Raw genomic sequence first — 16,855 nt, forward strand, 5'->3', positions numbered from 1 at the left:
CAAACCTATGCTCTGAGGCCGACATTAAACATTTCAGACCAGTACTGTGCTCCAGCATTTTGTCTTTGAGGCAGGCTGCGAACAGGAGCATCTTCAGGAGAAGGAACACACCACGATGAAATTTCTTTTAAGGCAAGAACATCCATCGCTTCTGATTTCTTTCCAGATTTTCAGAGCAACCTGAGAAGATGAAAGGCTCCTGAGACAAAGGGCTTAATTCTCCGGGGTTTGGCCATGGGACAGATCAGGGTTCTTTCCCTCTCTGGCAGCCACAGAGGCAAGATATCCAGGGCAGCAAGGAACACATTAGGCTAGTCAACAGGAGACTTTTGATACCTTTGTAGAAACACGTGGCCATTTTTTTTAACTCTTACAGAGCTAAGTTTGCATTTAACTCAGTGTGATTCTGTCCTGTTGAATTCAGACCCCTTACAAGGGAATGTTCAGGCAAAAACCTGCACTGGAAATGAGGGCTGGATGCTGCAGCATGCTTGCAGCCTACTGTCTGCTCCTGCACATGGTCAGTTTTTTGTGCTGGTCTCTGGAAAAACCTCAGATTTTGTGTTTTCAGATATTTTTTCATGCTAAACCGATTCCTTTCCCTTTGGAAGAACATTGATTTTTGCCTGTTTGCTGCTTCTGTGTCAAGGCAGGCCAGCATGTGGGTCCTACCAGCCTCTCTGTTGATGCCAGCAGGCTTCTGGAAATAGTGTTTAGCAGTCCCCACTTTCCTCAGAACCAGCAGGAAGGCAACAAAAGGACCTCTGATGTTTAGTTTACAATACACACCGCAGGCCATCATCATCGTCAGTTATTTATTTACTTTTTAAGTGAGTTGTCGGAACAATCTTGCTGGAAAATGAAAATGCACAGTTATTTAAAACAACTCGCATCATGCCCCTGAATGCCCCAATATAAGGATTTATTTCACACACACACACACGTTTGCAGTACCTATGCACAAATACAAGACAATAGGAAACAATCAAGTGATACCAAGTGCCAGGGGTTATTTCTGACTTTCCTGGTGCAACTGAACCAGGCACGACCTGTGCTCTGCCAATCTAATGGGCGTAGCAGAGATATGACATAGTGGTGTTACAGTTACTGATGCCATAAATTATGTCAGGGAACTCCTAAGAGCAGGGATGAAGACTGATAGAAGATACAAAGGTGGAATAAGGAGAAGGGAAGACCAACACAAATGAGAAGAAATCCCTGGGCCCATTTTAGAGAGTGCTCAAATCACCAGCATTCCTGAGGTGATTTAACTATCTGTACATCTAGGAATTAAAAGATACATCTGCCTAGTCCATACAGAAAAATGACGCTGAAAACAATTGGGAGAAGTTCCTTATTTTATAATAGATAAGAAACAGGAAGGAGAAGTTTTAGCAGAGAAGCATCCATCCGGATCAGCTTCCTGACAACAAGGGGGAACTAAGGGGAACACTGAAATAACGCTCAAGCTCTAAACTTCAAACTTGAATTTAGCGAAGGACTTACAAAACATAGCAATAAAATGTTCTTTAATATCAGGAAATCACATATGTGGAAATGTGGATAAAATGTCCTACGCAACTGGTCATAAGGGTTGTGGTGGCAAAAATTACTAAAATTTGCCAGTGAAGAGGGAGGTCAAAGATCCATGAAAGTGCCATATCAAATTAGTTGACAGCTTTTCAGAAAAAGGAACCAGAGTCTGTGACTTTGGGGAATGGCTGTTGCAAAACTCAACGTTGCAAAAGAAATTGTCTGGAAAATAATTAAAGAAAAATACGTAATTAGTGTTCAAGAGAGGACAGTAAAAGAGCACCAGAAATCACTCTCAGTCCGACCAAGGATGTAGAGGGAAAACAGCTTTGTAGAACTGTTAAACTTGAGAGCTAAAGCTCAAATTGCTTGTTGGTGCTACCAGGATCCCAGCCTTCATTTGTGTCTTACAGGCGCCGCTGCAGCCCAAGGCTGAGTGTAGCCTATTAGCTGCGCAGAGCCAAACTCAGCGGGGACCCTGGAGTACTGACGGCGTTCTATCATCCTTTTCTCCTGCTGACTACAGCAGGTTGCTTTTTACATTATCAGGCAGCTAGGTTCATTTATACATATATATATATGTATGTGTAAGGGTCTCCAGTGGGAAGCGAAATATTAGTGAGCTCCCATTATAGCTCATATTTACCATTTATAAAATTAGTACTAAAAATACTAAATTGAACTAAGAAATCATTCTTGCTCCTTCGATTTTTGTGTCTGTTATCTACGCTACATTAGAAGTCTTCACGTTTTTTAATTTAAGGATCTTATGTCTGTAATTTAAAACTGCTACTTACATGCATATGCATTTGTATATATACATAAACATGTTTATATAGGCTCTAAATCTATATGCACACATGCGTATTAATTCTCTGGACATTTTTTAAATTAACTGTAGCACTCAGATAGATTACACTCAAATCTGATTGTATGCTACTTAAACTGAAACAAAAACCCATCTCAGAACTTGCGCTGAGGAGATAATTGTTGTTTACATACATTATGTCAATGTAATATAACATTTCATCTGCCTTATTTTCTATCATTCATTAGTCTCCAAACCAGAAACAGTATCTAAATGAAGCAGTGTCTAGAAATGCTATTTTTAATTGGCTAAAGAGATTGCTTGACCTCTGGTAACTGGTTACTGTTGTTGGGGAGACGTTCCATGAGCGGTGGCACATTGTTTAAACATAACAGGACAATAGTCTCATGTCATCTATAGGATATGGAGACACCACAGTTTTGTGTTTCTTTTACTTTATTACTATACATGCGAAGCACAATCGACAAAGACTTCCTGAGGATGAATGTTGTCAGTATATGAAACACTGAATGACTGCTTTTTGTTTTGCTGAATGGTCCCCTTTCTTTCAGATTTAAAGGGGAAAATACAGAAAAAATAGCTCTGGGGAATGGAGTCTTGCATATAGGATTTATTTTTTTTTAACACAGAGACTTTTGGCTGCATTGAGATCTTATATTATTTTATGAGTTTCACTCTGTTGACGTAATCTGAATTATTGCTGGTCTACAACAAGGTGAGAAAAGGATTGAGCAAATTAATAGGAGCCTGAATTCCATGTTACTTCCAAGCTCGCATTCACCTGGGTCCTGAATGCTGCTGATGCTGGGATTGATTTTTTTCTCTATTTTCACTTTTGCTTATCATGACCATAAAACCCAAGAGGGCCTGATTTAATTCTAGCCTCCCTTTCTCGTTCCAGTGCCAAGGCCTATGTGGACAGTAATAGGTGTTTGTGTAGTATAGATGAGTGCTCCCAAAATAGCCAGCACTAAAAATTATCTAATTGGTTTACTATCAGCAAGAGTCTTGCTAGAGACAGCAAGAGAGCAGGAGAGTCTGAAAGACTGAGCAGACAGGTCTTACCACGTTAGAGTTTGTTATACGTATGTGTCTTTGCTGTTAAAGACCTTTATTAGTTTTTATTAGTTTTAGTTTTATTAATTCATTAAAATTTTTAGTTAAAAGTTAAATGAAAGGAGAATTCATCAGACATCACTGTGACTACTCATTTATGTTGTGTCTGTCGTTGGCAGTGGGCTGGTGTCTTTGGGTGCCAGCTGCGGGCCCGACAAATGAATGAGAAGCAGTAGTGTCAATGTTTGTCAATGTACAAAATCTTATGCTGTATTTTCAGATTCCCTTTGTCAGATGCTAAGGGTGGAATTCAACTCATCTAAATTTAGTCCTCTAAAAATGTTGGATATCTTGCCTAAGCTACTTGTCCGGCCTCCATCGGTCATCAATGGAGCAAGGTGCATCCACCAACTTGACTCTTAACTTCATTCTATTGACTATTAAAAAGCCTGCACAATTAGTATAGACTAAATGCTTAATTTTTATATAGCTGAAGATAGCCATGGTGAATTTCTCTCTGATCTCTTCCACTTCTCCTCACTAACACGGTGTTTTCAGCTCCGCACACTGCTTAGCTGGAAAGTTAACCAAGATTTGTTGCTCAGGGATGTTCTGCACCAACCCACCCAGACCTTGGCATGGTTTATACTCCTGAGTGCTGAGATCCAATGCCAGGGATGCTGCAAACATGTATGCAGGACCTTCAGTATGAAGGCGGTACCACCGTGGCTGGAGTCATAGGCTGAATGAATTAACAGCAAGCAGAACTAGTTACTTACTCTAAGCAGGTGCATAAACTTTGGCAGGATCCAGGCTTAAATAATAATCACCTCAAGGCAAGAAAATGTTCTTCTTTTGTTTCCTTTGCAGCACAAAACTTGCTATTGTCACTTAATGAACTCAGTTTTCAAACTGATGAACGATGAAGTAACTTTGGAAGTGTTACAATCATGGCATCACTTGAAACACCTCTGCGCTCTCCCGAGAGAGGTGAGAAGGTAATGGGCTGGCTGTTCTGCTAAATGAGGCTACTCGGTGATCACAGCGTGTGCTTTGGAGTGTGCGACGACAGGTCCTCGGGGCACAGCCTGGCTGCTATTAAACTATATGGGCAGAGTCCCACTGCCCAGGTGAGAGTTGCATCAGGTCTGAAAACCTTTCATTTTTCCAGAAGGATCCTTATATAGGACACTGAGCACACAGTGAGGGAACTGATTGTTAAAGGCTTGTTGAAAGAGAACAAGAAGAGGATGTGAAAGCTTGGCGAAAACATGTCTAGATCGCTTCATAGCTTTAATATGGCATGTAACATGTATCCTTTCTAGTTCACTGTCACAGATTTCTTTGTAAATGCAGCAAGAGGTAGTTCTTAAACAGAGACTGGTTACACAGAATATTACTGAGTATTTTCAAGAGTATTAAAAATGCCACCAAACAAAGACCTTGTTCACTTTCCGTGCCCTTTCTGTGACAAATGACTGCAGTAAGAGTGAACTCCCGCTTTTCCTTATTTATGAAACACCTCTTCCCTTTTGTACGAAAAACTAATTTTCATGTGCTTTAGAAAGTATATAAGTGGCAGTTGAAAAAGCGGGCAAAAGCTGTACACTAGGGTAGAGGAACAAGGCAAGTACTGAAAAACAAAAAGCTATTCAGAATTTTTTTTTCCCCTAAAAGAAAAGGAAAGAAAACTGTCATCAGACTGAATTGTTCTATTCCTGATTACTGTGTGTAGCATGAAGAAACAAAAAATGCATTTCCATTTTAGCTTTCACAGGCAATATATGCCCGCAAACCTTTTGATAAAGAACTGATTTTCAAAGCAGCACATTTCTGTAGGCTGTCAGTGATCCAGCAGAGCTCTCATGCTGCTTTGACTTGTCCAGCTCCCAAGAGTATCAGACCTTTACAATTCTTTCTAGGATCCCAGCAAATTTAATAATATAGGCAAACTTCTCCATAGATTGATTTTGGATTTACAACGCTCCTAGCTGGTTGCTTGCATAGATGTACCCAACAGGCAGAATCCACACATCAGTCTTGAGAAAAAACCTCATTTAGAAAAACAGGTTTTACCCGTCAGCCTCTCCACAACTGCGAATGGCAATGTATCACACTTGGCCATAAACATTTCTTCAGGAAGGAACTGGTCTTAAATAAGTCAGTTTAAATAAGATCAGCAAAACCATCTCTAGTAATACCATCTGGTGACTCTTAATCACATCCGAGCCTAGAATGTTGCAAATATGAGTCAGGTTAAAAAAGACGTAAGAAAAACAGTGTGAGCATGGAAATGCAAGAGTATTAAGTTAGAGTAGCTCGCAGCCTGTAGGATGGAGAAGAGCAATAGAGAGGAACATGTAGCCAAGCAATTCATAAACTCAGGGACTAAGGCAATACATTCTCGTCAAAACACAGCCATTTACAAATACCACCCTGCCCATTCTCATGTCTGGTTTCAGTTTTGTTTGTACGTACTGCCCAGGTACTAATGCAGGTGCAGAGTTGAAAGATAAAAGATGAGCACAGAGTTGAGCTTCATGTATTTCATAGAATCATAGAATTGCTGAGGTTGGAAGGGACCTTTCAGATCGTCTAGTCCAACCATCAACCAAACTCTGACAAAAAACATCACTAAACCATGTCCCTAAGCACCACGTCTACTCATCTTTTAAATACCTCCCAGGGGTGATACCTCAACCACTTCCCTGGGCAGCCTGCTCCAATGCTTAATAACCCTTTCAGTGTAAAAAATTCTCCTAATATCCTGTCTAAACCTCCCCTGCCACAACTTGAGGCTGTTTCCTCTTGTCCCATTACCTGTTACTTGGGAGAAGAGACCAACCCCCACATCCCTACAGCCTCCTCTCAGGTAGTTGTAATTGCCGTAGTCTCACCAGCACCGAACTGTTACTTCCTTGCCTGGTGATCCATGACAGCAGTGCATGCCCTCCTGAAATTACGCAAAAGCCCTTGAGACCAATGATTTCATTTTCTGTATTTTCTAAGCCATTGGCAATATTTTGTAAAATTTTAATTTTTACATGCAACGTAGTAAGCTTTTTTCTTTTCCACATTTGTTTTTCCTTTTCTGCAGTTGAATCCTTCAATAAACAACAGCCTGTAGCAACTCATATCAAGACCAACAAGGAGGAAGGGTGGGCAACACTGAATACTGTACTAGTTTGAGAAAACAAATAATTTAAACAGTTTGCTTATGAATTCTTTCACAAAGCAATTTTTTTTTTTTTTGCTGCTGCTGCTGGCATGCATCGTTAGATTCAGTTTCATTTCACTGACTGCAATGCCATTCCTTCTCGGTAATGAGCATCCGAATGATGCGTCACAGGATTGCTGTATCAGGGAATGTTGTTAAATAAATGGTTGTGCTGATTTCTTCGGCCTTTAAGCCTTTCATTCAACCCTGTGATCTAAAGACAGGTGATTTCTTAAAATGGATTTACACGCTAGCAAATATAAATAAGCACTTAAAATGATGGTAGAGGTAAAATCTCTACAGACTCAGAAATTATTAAGAAAAATGAAAAAGGTGAGAGTGGTTTTCCCGTTTAAAAAATATTTTCCAATTAGTTTCACAGGGTTTGATGTGATGTTTTACAGATTTATGAGCAAGTAGCTGAATAGTTTGGGCAGCATGTGTTTAATCTTGTTCTGAATATTTTGTTTGCATTAAGCTGCTAGCAGAGTGCACATCTGCCTCTTCATCACCGGCCTCCATTCTCATACTCTTTGTTTCCTTCTTCTGGCAATTAGCACATGCATAATCCCAAGAACATCACTAATCCTGGGCTGTTTATGTGTGGAAACTAAGCACAGCCTGCAGTATTTTGTTGGCTTGCGCTGACACTATGAGGGGATCCATCATCTCCTGGGAAAGACGATACCATGCGTGCTGTGGCATGGGGCTGACCTCCACTGGCCAAGGGTGGTTAGAAGACACCATCTCCCCTGTGACCATGAGGCAGCCCTTGGGTCATGCACACTGTGACCTTGGAGATCAGGCTTGAAGCACCTGCTGTGGTGACTAAATTCAGGAGATCAGTGAGCTGATCTCACTGGTGAGATCATTCTCTCATCAGAGAGATCATTCTCTCATCAGAGTGGACCATTCAGGTGGTCTGGTGTACTTGCCAAGCCTAAGTGGTTGGCTTAAGTCTGTCTTAGATGTTTCAGTGTGGTTCCTGCTTGTAAAGTCTGTAGTGTGGCAGGTCTGCATGCAGCCCTTTTTCCCTCGCATTTGCAGACCAAGTCCTGGCTTTGCAGCTGTGGAAAACAGGGATTTTGAATCACTCCTTGCATTTTTCTCACACAGTAGGTGACCAGATCTGCCAGAAATCCCATGGAGACAGTCCCTTCCAGCTTGTGACCTTGGCTTACTGTCAGGAAATTTGCTCGAGGTGGAACAATGTGTGATGGATGCTCTTGTCATTATTGATGCTATTGATCAGATAATTCCTCCCGAGAGAGTCCAAGCATCCACTTCCTTTTACTGGGGAACAGCAGCTCTTGGAGAAGCCAAAGAAAAGTACTGATCAGATCAGTGAACATAGAAAAATATATATATCAAAATATATATTTATAAAAGTATGTGTGTGTGTGTGTGTGTGAGCAAAGACAGTTGTTTCTTTTTTCCCTGTGAGTGCTGTTACCTAGTGCTTGGCCCTCTGGGTGTATTAGGTTGTTGTAGAAATAATTGGCAAGTTTGGTGGGGTCTTCTAGTGAAGAGCATTTGGGGCATTTTAGTTAAGAGTCCAAGGGGCACTCTGGAGCCCCAGGGAAGTATTATGGGTACTCTTACTTGTTGTACAGAATCAGACATACATGTGCAAAATAAAGCAGAGAAGGATACAGTTACTTTTATGATTGGTTCAGCTTGAAAAAATATGTGAATAGAGTTTCTTTGTCCTTCTACTGGATGGGTTTGTTGTTCTTCAAGCACTTTTGTGAGCAAATGAATGTGTTAAATTAGGTCCTGTAGAGACTTGTTGGCAATTTTAAAGACATGGCATAATGAAGCTTGTTTCCAACTCTGCAGGGATAGCTTCTTTTGTTAATCTACCAAATTAAGTATTGGGTAGGTTTGTTTCGTTAGCAAATGGGAGAGGAGATGCTAAGAGCTCTGTTCTTTTACCCTCCTGCTCTCAGCTCTGTGACCACCCTCTCTTCCCTGAGGAAGGACCAGAATTCTGTTTTCTGAGGCGTCAGTACAAACCTTTTCTGACATACGAGCCTGTCTCAGATCAAACGCCTCCCTTGAAAAATACTGAGATACATTTGAAAAAAAAATAAACTAAGCCAGAAGAAAACCTCATCTATTAATCTCTTAACAGGCTTGGCATTTGTTGCAGGCATGCTGGTCAAAAAACCCCCACTCCAACAGCATAATCGCACGGAGAAAATATCAGTCCTCCAGCTCAGAGAGGTCTTTTACGGCGGCTTTGAACACTTAGAAGTGGATTCCTCTCAAGGTCATCTGAAAGGTTGGCGTTTACCTTAAGATTCAAATGAACTACGAAGAAAGGCAAGAGTAGAGGGCAAGTCATAGAGGGCAAGTCATCCCATCTACGCCACCAGCTGTCTTCGAGGAGATGAACCATATTTTGGCAACCCATCTCTCCTCTGACCAGACAGGCAGGCAACACGGCTAACTTAGATTAGATGCCTGACTCCTGAAAAGCTAAATTTAGGTGATAAGAATCCCAACCTTAAATTTTTGATCTTAAGACAAACTGAGTGGCTCTAGGTCCCCCAACAGAGTTTATTGTTCCTTTTCCAAAAAAGCAAGCTCTTCGCATCATGCCAGATCGATTGTAAAAAGTGGTTGCCTCTCAGCTGAGATGCAGTACCATAGCATTCCGGCTGCCAGAGCATTCCTGCTCTGCTGATATGCAAAAAACTAGAAAATACCCACTCCAGCTGCAGGCTGAGCAGTGAGGAGCCTTGGGCTGAGAACAACAGAATGCTCAAGTGATTTTGGCCAGTACATCTGCATAAAACAACCTTCATAATATCAGAACAACAAAACACTTTTCTGCTCTTAGAACAACAAACCACTTTGTGCACAGTAGCAAAGCGATTCTTGCTAGTGCACAGTGATAGCTCAACAAGGGATCCATGCCTAATCTTTCCAGCGTTAAACGCCCGCGCTACCAATGTACTTTTACTTGTATATTATGGAAATGTTGGTCTCACCTATACACAATGAAGTCAGGGGAAAGGCAATAGCACAGAGCCCCAGGTAGCTTGCATATCCTGTATAGCGAAAGCTGGCAGCGTCTCCTTATGTGGGAGCTAAAATGCTCTGCTCGAAAATAAAGACAGTAAGAAACACTCAAAAGCCACTTCTGGTACCAGTGTATTTACTGCTTCTCACTTTGAAAGCAGAAAATGCTTATGCCTTTTAAAAATTTAAACACACACAAAGCAGAAAATGTAATCACTTAATTTTGCCATGAGACCCGGGTGCAGGAACCCAGGAGGATTTTCTCCACGATGTTGAACTCCACATTTCACACCCAGAGAAGCCACATGCTGGCTTTGGCTCCCAGCACCGTCCCTGAATGCCTTCTGGTTTGGAGAAGAGAAAGCCTTCTCTGGTTACCTTCGGGCTTGTCCTTGGATTGCAGGAGGAGAAGGAAAGGACAAAAATGTGTTGGTGTCAGGAAAAAGCCTGGTGCCTGAGCCCCTTGCTAGAAAGTGGGTGCACAGTACTACAGGTGATGCTGGGCTTTCCATTTGCCAAAATGTAAGCACCTGCAAAACCATTCCTCTCCCTGCAGCAGAAGGTCCATTGCCATTCCTACACTCTGTCAGGGATGGTCTATAAAACAGAGAAGGTAGCAGTGGCCAGAGTAAATATTACCAGCCCCACTCACTGCTGTACGCTACTGCTCTTCTCCAGCTTTTAAAGCGCAATGAAAATCATCTGGCTTTGCTTGTGGATGCAACAAAAGTCAGGTATTTGATGGAAAGTGAAGAAAGAAAAAGTAGCAGTACCCAGATACAGAACCCTGCAGGCACAACGCTTGCTAGAGTTGGGACCGCAAGTAGCTGCTCTCCTCCCTCGTCATTTCCAGAGCATGCAAAGTTCTTTCAAGTGAAAACACCACCAGTTGGCTTGACTTGTTGACAGCCAGCTCACAGCACAGTTATCTGTATCTGGATGGACTTCACACCTGCAGCCCAGACTCCAAATACCCTCATCTTTCCTGTAGTTCCTCCCAATACATCAGTGTCAGGGAGGGGAGAAATGACCACTTTCAGAAGAAGAACTGGGCCAAACCCAAAGGTGAATCCTGGTCTAATGTGGTTGGTATTTCATATAGAGTCAGAAAGAAAATTATCCTAAAGGCCTACAAAATTCCTAGGGCCGTAATCTCAGATGCTGGAAACACCTACATGTTTTGGAGTGACTCCCTGCCTTTTTCAGAGCTGGTCCTTGCTAGGGAAAACAAATGAGTTTTTTACTCCAGGAGCAACCTGCCCCAATATCAACATCTTCATAGAGAAACAGTCCTCACTTGACTTTTATCTTTGCGTGTGGTACAGCTTATGCACAGAGGCAAAGGATACAGTCAGGAGGCAGAAAAACATCAATGTACTGAGGTACTGCATGAGAGCACCCAATGTGGAGTTGCTCCATTACCCACGCAAAGGAGGCTCCAGGCTGTCCTGGCTGCCAGAGCTGGGCAGGGGGGCCAGGGTGAGCGGGTGGAGGATGTTCACACTGAAGCAAGGGTAAATGTAACCTTCAGCCATGAAAACACAGGCAAGAAACTCTGGGCTGTTCGCTCAAAGTCATTCCCCTTCTTTCAGCATCGCTGGCTCCTGCCGTGTCACCGTGTGCCCTGTTTGCAATGCTGAGGAAGGGAAGCTGGCAGAGGTGATTTCCTTATGCTGCTGGAACCTTTCTAGCCTGAACAAAAGACTTATTGCTTCTGACATTGGATTCCTGTGTCTGATGAACCCCTGACTTCACTAACTTGAATGAGTAGTTTAATTCATAGAGGAGCTGATTTCAGTTGGTGGTGTTGAACTGTTGTCATCATAACATCGTTCAACACAGGATACGAAGGTGACCAGGAAAAACTGAAATTAATGGCGCTTTCGTATGGCCTTCCTAGAAGAGTGTGAACAAAAAAAGACATAACTGCAGAGGAAATATTGCAGTGTCTGTATGGAAAGGATTCATGCTGCCATTTGCTCTCTGGTTCATTATATTTGCTTTCCACCACCACCACCCCTTTACCATAAGATATTAACTTCTCAGAAACCTCTTCTCCGTTGACGTTTCACCTCGACTTCATTGGCTTAGACAATCTGAAGTGACTTGGATAACATTTAGTCAAAGAAAACAGCCTAAATAAGATCAAATATTCTTTTTTTTTACAGAACACTTAAAAGCAAACCAACAAAAATATGTATGAAATATATGGCTAGTATCATCATCTGTTCTTCATTTTGTTGGGGTACTAATTGATAGGGATTGTAAAAGGAGACATTATATAAATCCTGTGTGAACATATGGCTTTTTTTTTTCCCCTTCCGAGATTGCAGGCTGAGTCTATGCAATCCCTTTAGCGAAATAAGCCTTGTCATTTGAGGAGTAGCACTTAATGACAGTTGTCAGTCATCACTAGGTACCACACTCAAGGGACATCTTGATATGTCTGTGACAGACAGATTAGATATTGTCTGGAGAGGGTTACGCGGCAGCTGTAAGAAAGCCCTAGCTGAGAGGAAATGAGGATTAAAAAAAAGAGGGAGGAAATCAGATACAGCTTTTCCAGCCCCTGTTCTCCGAGCAGATGATCCTTCTGCTCAGGTATGAGCCCTGTGTGTCTGAAGCTAATGGCTGAATGGGAGATGGCGGCTGTTGTGATTTAACTTCTGTCACCCAGAATTGCAGCTTTGTTGAGTTCAGATGGAAACTTTCTCTTCCCCTAAAATAGTTTGTGATTTAATAGGTTTTCCTTCCCATTCTTCATACTCTCTTACACCGAGGGAAAATGTAATCAGCACATTTACGCCAGAGGCAGAAAGAGACTAGAATCATTTGGCACTCACGATTTCCATCGCCAGCAGCAGGAGGTAGGGGAGGGATGCTGCTGCCCTGTCCTTGTGCCCTGGCAGGGACCTGTTCAGTGCCGGCAGAAGTCAGGGCTGGTGCAGGAATCTGTTCCCACCGCTGGGCTGCTGCTGCTGGAGAGCTTGAAGGCAGCCCTGCGGCTCCTGGTGCAGGTGTGCCTATGGGGAATGCCTCCCAAATAGCACTTTGACTCCCTTGTCCTTGTGAACTGGCCATGTGGAAACCAAAGAGATGCAGGGGTCAGCTCAGGAGTCCACGCACATGCTGCTCGCACAAAGGCGTGCTCTATATCCGTGCATGACCAGAGGCTGAGCCTGTCAACCAGAGAAAAGGCTTTTCATTCATTTCTAGTAATAACCACAAGGTCATTCAGCGTGGGTACAGGCAGCAGGGGATGGGATTTGGAGGCTCTGCTGCAAAAGTCCTTCATCTTTTTTCAGCCAAGGGTCAAACGAGACTTCAGAGAGGGAAAGACAAATGAGACACCAGGCTCAGGAGACCTGATGCAGGAGGCCAGCGGAGCCTTGCCGAGACAGCGGGTCGTAGCACACCTAACGCTGCTCGCGTGAAGTTGAGCAGTGAAACCGTAACGCTATGGGGCCCATAAAACTGCTCCCTGCTGCCTCGCTGGGATGGCGATGGTGATGAATGACACTGGCTCCGCTCCACAAGATGCCTGGCCTTGGGAACATCGCCTGCTCCCGGATACTGATGATACCTCCCAGCAAAGAGGAGGCCCCAGGAGGCTGCAGCCAGCATCTCCTGTGGTGAGATGCTCCCCGAGGACCAGCCGTCTGCTTACAGCGGCTTTCTTCTCCTGTGAAGTCAAGATAGTTCAGGAGGATTCATGAAGTGCAACACACCCAACTTAATACCTTTAGTCTTGACCTTCGTGTCCAGAAAAGCAGGTATGAACAGACACACTCCTGAACATTAAAAACCATGTAAAAAGAAAGTAAATAAGTGACCTAGAATTGTGGAGGAAGCAAGAGAAAATGCAAGGTTTGAAGTTAATTAGCCCTTGAACTGTCAGGCCCAATTACTTCCAGCAGGTTCTGACATTTCGAAGATTAATTAGGGAGTTAGCTGTCACGTCTCACAAAGGACCACCATTACGCCAGAGAAGATCTACCTGCCTTCTGCACACCATGTCTTGATATTTTGCAATGGGAAATTATATCCAAAAGCTAATTGGGGACCTTTGGTAAAAGCTTTCTGATTATTATATTCATTTTGAGGAATGCACTGTATTTATATAATGAAATATATTTGAAGGAAAGGCTTAACTTGTTGTATGATGATTTTAAATACACCTGGACAAAAGGCCTTTATATTCCTCTGCTTCTTTTGCAACACTCCTGTTACATCCAGTATGGATTATACTATACTGCCGTACTCAGTATATATCAATTATTCAGCATGTGTTTGCTCCCAAACAGATCCGAGCATATTACTGTGTACGTGTCCCTGCAATCAGCCTCCCAAAATGTTTCTGAGCAGCAGAAAAGCAGCTTCCCAAATTTAAGTCAGCAGCATGCCCCTGCAGCAGTAAAAACAAGCCCCCTCTCCGGGGCTGGACTGGTGAGGGCATAGCCAGCAGAGCAGCGGGTGGGATTTTTGCATTCTTCTCCACAGTTCATGGGCCTGGTTCAGTTTCGGTGGCCCCAGTTCAAAAGACACATTGGAAAATGGGAGAGGGTGCAGTGGATGCCTACCACGGTGCCTAGTGAGTTGGAAAATCCAGTCTAAGGCCCTGCTTTCAAGGGAAAGTCACACCAGGCAATCTCCAGAAGCTTCTTCCAACCTGACATTTTCTAGGATGATATGATTTTTAACCCTTTGCTCTTCCCCAGGACAGACCAGCTCCCTGCAGAGCTGGAGGGAGAGGCGATGCGCTGAGTTTTCTGCTCCTCGGTGCAGTTCTCTGCAACAGTGAACCGGAACTGTACCCGCGAGTCTGTCCGTATCATACCATTAAAAATGTTGTTGTAAGCACCTTAGCAGGCACAAAAACCCTCCCTGCCTCAGAACAACTGAAGCGTAAAGCGCCGATGTAGTGAATTGCAGACAGGGTCCTTCAGAAAAAGTGGAACAAAAACAAAAGAAAGGAAAAGGAAATGAAATCCCTTTTTAGACACAAAATGTTTCTGGCTTACAGCCATCCAGATATTTTTAACATGTCCATCAATACAGTCTCTGTGCGCAGCAACTGACTGATCCGGGACTCTGTATTCGTGTTTCCGTCTCTCCCCCAATGACCAGAGGGTATATGAAGGAATAATTTGGTCAGAGCTGATTTTATTATCCTTTATCATCAGGGGATACTTAGGACATGAAAGCTGAGCTGTGGCGAGGTGATACCCCTTGGGAGGGGGCTATTTCTGTGGTCTTTTTGATATCTGTTGGGAGGGGGTTTCCACAGCCACGGCAGAGCTGTGCGTGGCAGACAGCCTCCTGCACAGCCACCCTCAGCCCCCACACGGCAAGCTCCAGGGCTGCTGGTGAACATGCTGCCCAACCCTTACCACCAAGAGAGGAGTCAAGGATAAGTTATGTGATCTCATCCAGCTGAGGTAGATGCCTACAAGCCAGCGTAGCCGCTCTCCTAGCAGTGATACAACCACCTAGTCTCACATTCCTGCAGTGCCTGGAGCAGGGATGTCCAAACTTTGCGATCCCACAAGGTATGTACCAAAAGGCTTCATGCAGCCAAGAGCTGCCAGAGATGTTCGGAGAGCTCTGCGTGTGTGTGTGTGTATGTGTGTGTGTGTCAGTGGGCACACAAGCGTGCTGGGGGATCCCCAAGCATGGGTGTCAGGAGCTCCTCCAGCTCCCTTGGGTCAGGCTGGCCTTCCTTGATCTGGCATCTGGATGGAAACAAGGTCCTTGATATTATACTGTAGGAATTGGTCCTATCTGTGAACATCTTAACATACAAAGAAATAAGACAGCAGAAGCGATAGTTCTTCCCAATTTGAAGGCAGCATCCCGAGGAGGTTAAACCTAGGAATCATCCTAACCATCTTCAGCCATCTCAAAATTAAGCAGCTAAGCCAAGGCAAGAACCTCGCTTTTAAAATGTTCTTTTTAGTAGGTTCTTCCAGAGAGCACTTCATCCCATCCCAAAATAGGTGGGACAATTCACCCTCCATTGGCTGTAAGGAGAACCTACACAACCACCTTCAGTGAAGCCTGGGGTATTTGTGGGGCCTGGCCCCATAGCTCAGGGAATGACCCTGACTAAGTGTTTGTCATCTCTGAGAGTTGGACCTGAACTTGTAAAAGCCTAGAAACAGGAGTGATGGATACTCCCTTCTCACTTTCCTCTCCGACTGACCTGTTCAAGGTCACACAGAGTTGGCAACCAGACCAGGAAATAACATGCCCCAACCACAAGCCTGACTTTTGTCTCTCATGATTTTCTAACCATTTCCAAGCCTACCAGGAACAGATCAGCAGAAAAAAAAAATGCCTGAGATTCCAAATGCTTTCTAATCTTCTGTACCACCAATGCCGTAGTCATAAATATCCACTGGAGCCAACCCAAGGCTGGTTTTCCATTTCATCTTTCAAGGGTTTTTTTTCAAGTCAAGAGAAAAACTAGTTCCTCTACAGACAACAGTTAATCATTAATGGTACGTGCAAAATATAACATACTTGACCCTTTGATGCAGTAGAAGAAGCATGTAAGTGGAGATGACAGGATCTATTGTCTTACGCTTCTCCCAGACAAATCTGCCTCTCTGTGGGAAGGGAGGAATTGAAATCTTTATCACCTGAGCTTAGTAAGGATGTTGCATTTGAAAGGGAGTAATTGGTGCTTTAAGGCTGCTGGCTTGTAGCCACATCAGTAATTCTGCCTAATAAATGCAAAGTCATCGATACTTTGCTTCTTGATGTCCAGCATCTAATGGGGAAGTGCTTTGTCAGCCTTATTTTGCTGACTCACTGACTTTGCTTTCAGAGGCACAGTCAGTCTTCCCTGGGCAGTGCTTTGCTCAGGCAGGGCTCGTGCGGTGCAGGGTGAGATGCAGGAGCTGGCAGGTGAGCAGGCTGCGAGCAGCACCCAGCCTGGTCCCCTGTCACCTCACAGGCCCTCGGAGATGCTGCACAAGAGGTGTGTTGCTGGGTCCTCATGGAGCACGACCCAAGGTACCAAGTACGCTCAGCTCCTCAGGTTAGGAGGATGTAAGGATGCTTGGCATATTTCACGCCCAGCCCTTTATTTTCCAGGAATAAATGGGGCAGCATTCCTTCATTAGGTTTTGCATGAACAGAACTTTCAGAGAAAATCACATTTTATAAATTTATTTCATAAATTTACCCAT

Source organism: Rissa tridactyla, chromosome 1, assembly GCF_028500815.1.
Source record: "Rissa tridactyla isolate bRisTri1 chromosome 1, bRisTri1.patW.cur.20221130, whole genome shotgun sequence".
NCBI lineage: Eukaryota > Metazoa > Chordata > Aves > Charadriiformes > Laridae > Rissa > Rissa tridactyla.